This window comes from Leucoraja erinacea, unplaced genomic scaffold (assembly GCF_028641065.1).
Source record: "Leucoraja erinacea ecotype New England unplaced genomic scaffold, Leri_hhj_1 Leri_999S, whole genome shotgun sequence".
Classification (NCBI taxonomy): domain Eukaryota; kingdom Metazoa; phylum Chordata; class Chondrichthyes; order Rajiformes; family Rajidae; genus Leucoraja; species Leucoraja erinaceus.
This window is the reverse complement of record NW_026576948.1, coordinates 1-8,073: the sequence shown is the minus strand read 5'-3', so window position 1 is coordinate 8,073 and position 8,073 is coordinate 1.

The following is an 8,073-nucleotide window of genomic DNA, read 5'->3' as shown; positions in this document are numbered from 1 at the left end:
TCCCTCCCCTCTCCCTTCCTCTCTCTCCCTCTCCCCCTCTATCTCCCCCTCCTCTCTCTCCCTCTCCCCTCTCTATCTCCTCCTCCCATCCCTCCCTCCCCCTCCCTCTCTCCTCTCTCTCCCCACCGGCCCACATCCAGGCCCAGTCGCGCCTCCACCACTTCATTTTCCGCCGGCCGCGTCACCATGGAAACAGCAGCACGGACCGACCCTGACCTGGCCCGCGGTCTCCATGGCGACTGCTGCCCTGCCACTGGGGGGCGCTCTGGAAATAAACGCAACGCCCCGCCACTGGGGGCGCTCTGGCGACGGCACGATGAGGCGGGAAACGTCTGCCGGCCGTTGGCGCTCGAGCAAAAAATGTGGCTCCGGCTTTGGTTGATGTTGTTCTGGGCAAAGATCTTATAGCAGAGCAAGATAGACCACTCCTCCAAAATCCAATGGACTGACGTGTTGTACGTACGGAACGTCACGGCCGCCATTTCTTAATGCGACACGCGACTTCCGGTATGCCACCCGCTGTGATCCAAAGCAAAGATATAGAGGAGCAAGATAGACCACTCCTCGAAAAACGCATAGTATGACGTGTGTGATCGTCGACGCCATTTTTCGAGGCATTTATTGGGCTTCCCCCACACTGTCATGGCGTCCTTATCTAAATTTCATCTCACTGCTCTGCTATCAATTGTTCTAATCGTAAATCTAAACGACCCGACCTGTCATTCTTTAGGTTCCCCAATAAAAAAGAAAGGTGAGAAAATATTTTTATTATTTTCAGTCGATATTCTGTCGTGAAAATGTTATTTTCTGTTCTCCCATCAACGGCCATTGGGAAACTGGGTTTGTCGGTACATTAGAAAGTTATTAGACTTATTTTTAATAGTTCTTTACTTACCATAATAGGGTGATTTCACCAAAGGTCAAATGAGCGTAGATCCCCCCTCACGTGACCGAAAATTTTAACTGGAGGACATCTCTCAGTTTGGTACATGTAAGTGAATGGGGAAACACGCACTTTCCCACCCGTTAAAAACATGGAAAACGGCCGATTTTTGAGCTGAAATTTTCTGTGCTAGTCGGGGTGACCGTGAAGCACAGCGACCTAAATTTTCAGGCAAAAAAAAAGATAGAAAGTGAGGTAATTATAAGAGGGAACTGAAGGTAGAAAGCGGCGGAAGTGAACAGCTGACAATTGCCGTGGTGATTTTAAGATCCAAAATATCGGGAATTATCGCGTTTGCTCGCTGAATTTCATCAAAAGTAAGTTAATAATGCCTTGCTTTTGATGAAATTCAGCGAGCAAACGCGATAATTCCCGATATTTTGGATCTTAAAATCACCACGGCAATTGTCAGCTGTTCACTTCCGCCGCTTTCTACCGTCAGTTCCCTCTTGTAATTACCTCACTTTCTTTTTTTTTTTTTGCCTGAAAATTGAGGTCGCTGTGCTTCACGGTCACCCCGACTAGCACAGAAAATTTCAGCTCAAAAATCGGCCGTTTTCCATGTTTTTAACGGGTGGGAAAGTGCGTGTTTCCCCATTCACTTACATGTACCAAACTGAGAGATGTCCTCCAGTTAAAATTTTTGGTCACGTGAGGGGGGATCTACGCTCATTTGACCTTTGGTGAAATCACTATATAATAAAGACAATTTTAACACTTCTGTACGTATTTGGTTTTGTTCTTGTAAGGGATTGGTCTCCACAATATGGCCCGTGGACACATCAGGTCCAGTGACCAGGAGATTTTTCGAGCTCAGATTCAAGTCCGAGAATGGGCGGCTGTTACCCATTATATTCCTCGAATTGCCAAGAAATCACAAGCAAAGATCACAAGCCCGCCGTGAAGAAGGGTGCAATCAAATATTATATAACTCTGCTCTATCATCTTTGGGTGCAATGGTGGGTCGGGGGGTTCAGTGGCGGCGGCCGCAATCAAAGATACTAGTGGAGTTCTGCTCTATAATCTTTGGTCGGAATGGGACGGCTGCGCGTTATAATGTGCTATCGTTCCACTCTCCCTCTCCCCCTTCTCCCTGTCCCCCTTCTCCCTCCCCCCTTCTCCCTATCCCCCCCATTACCCTTCTCCCTCCCCTCCCCCTCTCCTCTCTCCCCTTCTCCCTCTCTCCCCCCTTCTCCCTCTCTTCTCTCGATCTCTCTCTCCCCTCCTCTCGATCTCTCGCTCCCCTCTCTTCTCTCGATCTCTCTCTCTCTCTCTCTCCCCCTCTCTTCGTGATCTCCCTCCCTTTCCCTCTCTCCTTCCCTTCCATCTCTCCCTCCCTTACCTCTTCGTGAGAGTTGGCAGCTCTGCTATGCCTTGGGTCCAAAAGAGGATAGAAAGAAAATACTTAATGGTCTTTGTAAGAAGATTTTAATAAGCTCTTCTACATTTAAGGTAAATTGACATATTAGAGGCAAAACGCATTTTCAATATACAGGTCTCTCCACATAACTGAAGACAATTGCATTTAAGTGATATATCATCCATTGTTCAGGCAAGTAGCACTAGGTTACAGTAAACTTCCTACATATTCCAGGAATGCATCTCATAAAAATGGGAGAGGCTTAAATGCATTGAAAAATCATAAATCCATGTAGACTTGGACTAATCCTTTTACTGCTATCCAAATGCCCCATTATTACATCTTTAATAATTGACTCCAGCATCTTTCACACCACCAAAGTCAGGCTAACTGGTCTGTAATTCCCTGTTTTCTCTCTCGCTCCTTTCTTGAAAAGTGGGATAGCATTAGCTATCCTCCAATCCACAGGAACTGATCGTAAATCTATTGATCGTTGGAAAATAACAGAAACATAGAAATTAGGTGCAGGAGTAGGCCATTCGGCCCTTCGAGCTTGCACCGCCATTCAATATGATCATGGCTGATCATCCAACTCAGTATCCCGTACCTGCCTTCTCTCCATACCCTCTGATCCCCTTAGCCACAAGGGCCACATCTAACTCCCTCTTAAATATAGCCAATGAACTGGCCTCGACTACCCTCTGTGGCAGAGAGTTCCAGAGATTCACCACTCTCTGTGTGAAAAAGGTTCTTCTCATCTCGGTTTTAAAAAGATTTCCCCCTTATCCTTAAGCTGTGACCCCTTGTCCTGGACTTCCCCAACATCGGGAGCAATCTTCCTGCATCTAGCCTGTCCAACCCCTTAAGAATTTTGTAAGTTTCTATAAGATCCCCTCTCAATCTCCTAAATTCTAGAGAGTATAAACCAAGTCTATCCAGTCTTTCTTCATAAGACAGTCCTGACATCCCAGGAATCAGTCTGGTGAACCTTCTCTGCACTCCCTCTATGGCAATAATGTCCTTCCTCAAATTTAGATAATAGTCTGCTTTCCTGTTTTTGCCACCAAAATAGATAACCTCACATTTATCCACATTATACTGCATCTGCCAAACATTTGCCCACTCACCCAGCCTATCCAAGTCACCTTGCAGTCTCCTAGCATCCTCCTCACAGCTAACACTGCCCCCCTGCTTAATGGATAAATGGTGGCCGATTGGGAAAGGGGGAGATGCAGCGAGACCTGGGTGTCATGGTACACCAGTCATTGAAGGTAGGCATGCAGGTGCAGCAGGCAGTAAAGAAAGCGAATGGTATGTTAGCTTTCATTGCAAAAGGATTTGAGTATAGGAGCAGGGAGGTTCTACTGCAGTTGTACAGGGTCTTGGTGAGACCACACCTGGAGTATTGCGTACAGTTTTGGTCTCCAAATCTGAGGAAGGACATTATTGCCATAGAGGGAGTGCAGAGACGGTTCACCAGACTGATTCCTGGGATGTCAGGACTGTCTTATGAAGAAAGACTGGATAGACTTGGTTTATACTCTCTAGAATTTAGGAGATTGAGAGGGGATCTTATAGAAACTTACAAAATTCTTAAGGGGTTGGACAGGCTAGATGCAGGAAGATTGTTCCCGATGTTAGGGAAGTCCAGGACAAGGGGTCACAGCTTAAGGATAAGGGTGAAATCCTTTAAAACCGAGATGAGAAGAACTTTTTCACACAGAGAGTGGTGAATCTCTGGAACTCTCTGCCACAGAGGGTAGTTGAGGCCAGTTCATTGGCTATATTTAAGAGGGAGTTAGATGTGGCCCTTGTGGCTAAGGGGATCAGGGGGTATGGAGAGAAGGCAGGTACAGGGTACTGAGTTGGATGATCAGCCATGATCATATTGAATGGCGGTGCAGGCTCGAAGGGCCGAATGGCCTACTCCTGCACCTAATTCCACACTGTCCCTGTCCTCACACTGTCCCTGTCCTCACACTGTCCCTGTACCCACACTGTCCTTGTTCCCACATTGTCCTTGTCCACACTGTCTCCACAGTTCCTGTCCCCACACTGTCCCACATTATTCCCACACTGTCCCTGTCCCCACACACTGTCTCCACACTGTCTCCACACTGTCCCTGTTCCCACACTGTCCCTGTCCCCACACTGTCCCTGTCCCCACACTGTCCCTGTCCCCACACTGTCCCTGTCCCCACACTGTCCCTGTCCCCACACTGTCCCTGTCCCATACTGTCCCTGTCCTCACACTGTCCGTACACTGTCCCTGTCTCCACACTGTCCCTGTCCCCACACTGTCCCTGTCCCCACACTGTCCCTGTCCCCACACTGTCCCTGTCTCCACACTGTCCCTGTCCCCACTCTATCCCTGTCCCCACTGTCCCTGTCTCCACATTGTCCCTGTTCCTATCCCCACACTGTCCCTGTCCCCACACTGTCCCTGTGCCCACACTGTCACATTGTTCCTGTCCCCACACTGTCCCTGTATCCACACTGTCCCTGTCCCCACACTGTCCCTGTCCTCACATCAGTCTGAAGAAGTGTTTCAGCCCGAACCGTTGCCTATTTCCTTCGCTCCATAGATGCTGCTGCACCCACTGAGTTTCTCCAGCATTTTGTGTACCTCCTGCATTGCTTGGCTGGATCATCATGGGGCGCCTGGATATCTATTCTCTGAACCGGTCTCTTGCACTCGTGCACAGCACCGCTGTGTACACCGCCCCAGTATGATGCCGCAGCGCTCATACTAGCAAGCTGGACGCCATCCTCAACGACACCATGCGGATCATCACCGGCTGCCTACGTCCTACTCCGGATCTTCTGCCGGTGCTCGCAGCTATCGCACCCGCCAAGCTTTGCAGAGAGTACTTCACCCACAGGCCGGTGTGCAAGGCCCCTTCGGACACCAAACATCCTTTGCACCACCTCGCCCAGGACTCACAGCAACTGGGACCTCAACGCCTGTCATCTGATTGCCCCTTCTACCGTCATGCAGCCACCCTCTGTGGCTCCGGTTTCAACACACTAGGAGCTTGGAGAACCAGCTGGTAACAGACTTCCCGACCTCCTCATTTCACTGTTGCACCAAACACCACAGCCACACCTGGCTCGGACATGCCCTGGAACGAGTGGGTCGCCCTGAACTGGCTCCGTACAGGGGTCGGCTGGTTCAACACCAACATGCATCGTGAAGTCTTCATTTTCGAGAGGTGAATATAAGTTTGAAAAAATTCACTCGCCTCTTCGCCTGCAAAACAGAAACTGATGTCAATAGCTAATTAACATCAACCTAATACAGGTGTCAGAGTTTATGCGGAGAAGGTAGGAGAATGGGGTTACAAAGGAGAGATAGATCAGCCATGATTCAATCAAGGAGTTGACTTGATTGGCCACACGACCTAATTCTTATCCCATCACTTATGAACCTCAATTAATTAGTTCTTTCAGAATTAAACTAATTAGTAAAATGCCAAGGTACAGATGTGAAGATTTGTTTTTACTTATCATGTTATAAAGATCCGCATTATAATGTACGAATGGCAGCGGCTTCAATACTATGGTCCAAATGAATGCACTATTCTATGAGCAAACAAGCAATGTAGATTCCTTGGTGAACTATTGGACAGGAAGTCTAGATTCTAAACAATCCTCTGTCACAGTCAATCAGAAAATGACAGTACTTCCATGGTTAGTCTTGGATTCCTTGGTGATGGGTGACGTATCCATTCTTACACTATACAGCAAGCTGAAGGTGGGGAAAGATAAACCTTCATCAGCTGTTTTTTCCTGCTCTCTGTATTCCTAGAAAGGTGTCTCTACATTTAAGAATTTCTGTTGGTTAAGATGAGATAACTAAATTTATTGCATTCATTTTGAGATTTGGCTTACACCTTGGCCTGTATCCACTGCACTGTTTCATACCGAAACAGGGAGATTAGAGATATGCATTTGAAAACCGATTTGCGTGAGTGCGACATGAGAGTAACTCAAACACCTCATGTCTCGCAGGAGAGGAGTTGTTGCTGGGTGATGGGAGGGGCACCACGTGCAGACCTTGAGGCTGGACAATGAAACCAGGCCAGGTTTTCTGTGTTGATGCCTGAATCACCCACTCCAAACCGATGTACTATGTATCCTATATATTAGTTAGTATGTACATGGAAGCAGGTTTTCCAGAGTTGCCCTGGTCACTGGGGTGGGGTGTTAGGGGCACGATGCAGTGTAAAACATCAGAAAATTAGACTACAACTAGAAAACGATGAATTGATTGTCAATACACACCTTCAGTGCCACCACCACCTTTTCAATTGAGTTATTCTCAAAAGCCTCATATTCCTCGTATGTTTCGTTTTCAATGGTTTGCTTCCTGGGCGCTGGTCTGACATGTCTGGAAAGAAAACAGCAGTATAAACAGTAACACAGTAACCCCACTTTCTCAAAGAAATGTCATCGATACCAAGGGCTGGGAAGAACACAGGGCTTTCAAGGAATCTTCTCCAAGGACTTTGAAGCAGCTGCTTTCGACAGTCAGTGGATTCCTCTACAAGCGGTTTGATGGAGCCGAAACAGGAAAGACTATTTCTTGAATTGGAGGAAGCAAGGCTATAGAAACTAGCAAAAATGCCAGGGGAAGAGAAGGAGAGATTCAAGTTGTGAGATTCAAAAATCACAAATGCTCTTGAGACAAATTCAGGCAAAGAAGTGTTTTTATTAATTTCATATTCTGCAGAATAGGTGCCTCTCCTCCGAAACCACACCTTCAATTCCGTCTAGAATTTGTGTCATAAACCCTTGAAAAATCCCAGGGACTGATGATATGCCAAATGGGAGCCTATTGAACTGAAACAATCCCAAATGCGTGTTGATAGTCAGCTTGGATTTAGATTCTCCCTAAACTAATCTAATCTAAAACAAAGCAAATGAAAGCCGTTGAGCCATTGGCAACAGAATGTCCTCCTTTAACCAGACGGATTCTCCTTCGTCAAGGAGTTGACTAATTTGTGGCTCTACGACACAACCCTACGGAAATTGACTGCCGTGTTTGCTACCATCATCGACACTTCGAACGTTGTTTGCTGGCCAAAGCATCAGGGATAATCCCATTTGATCGTATGGCACAATAGAAATGCAACTGATATCCCAGTTCAAGTAGAACCAAACCTTAGCTCAGCCAATTCATTCTTGCAGGACGGATCTTGCTCTCTGCGCTCCTGCTGTGTTGATTTTTGAATGCTTTCCAGTTCTTCCTTTTCCTGCAAAATGAAAATAGTGCTCAATCTTTATACACACATGAATGCAAAACAAGATTACAACATATCTTTGCTGTGTCCATCTTGGAATCTTTTAAATTAAAAAATAAATAAATACACAGATATTTAGCCATCATATGCATCCTGAGGAATAAGTCTCACCAATGAGCAATGTCATGGCTTCATCTTTAGTACCTTGAGATTTAGTATCCTGCTCAATGTATTAATTGTTGCAAGGGCTTGTTTCCGTGCATGTCATTAGTACTCTGAAAGTGCTCTTTAAAAAAGTCCCTTTGGTTTTTTAGGGTTCTTTAAGGGACTTTGTTTAAGCTGTCCTTGTGCCACTATATCCATTGCTCTTTAAAGATGGATTTCTCATTCTCTCAGGTTTTAATTTGCTGTTGCTTTTGCACAACTCCTTCAACTGATTACTCCCGTCAAAGACGGATCTTGTTGAGCTCCTCCCTGTACTGAACCAACTGTGCTTTTAGCAGCGCGTTGTCAGATTGGCATTCCAT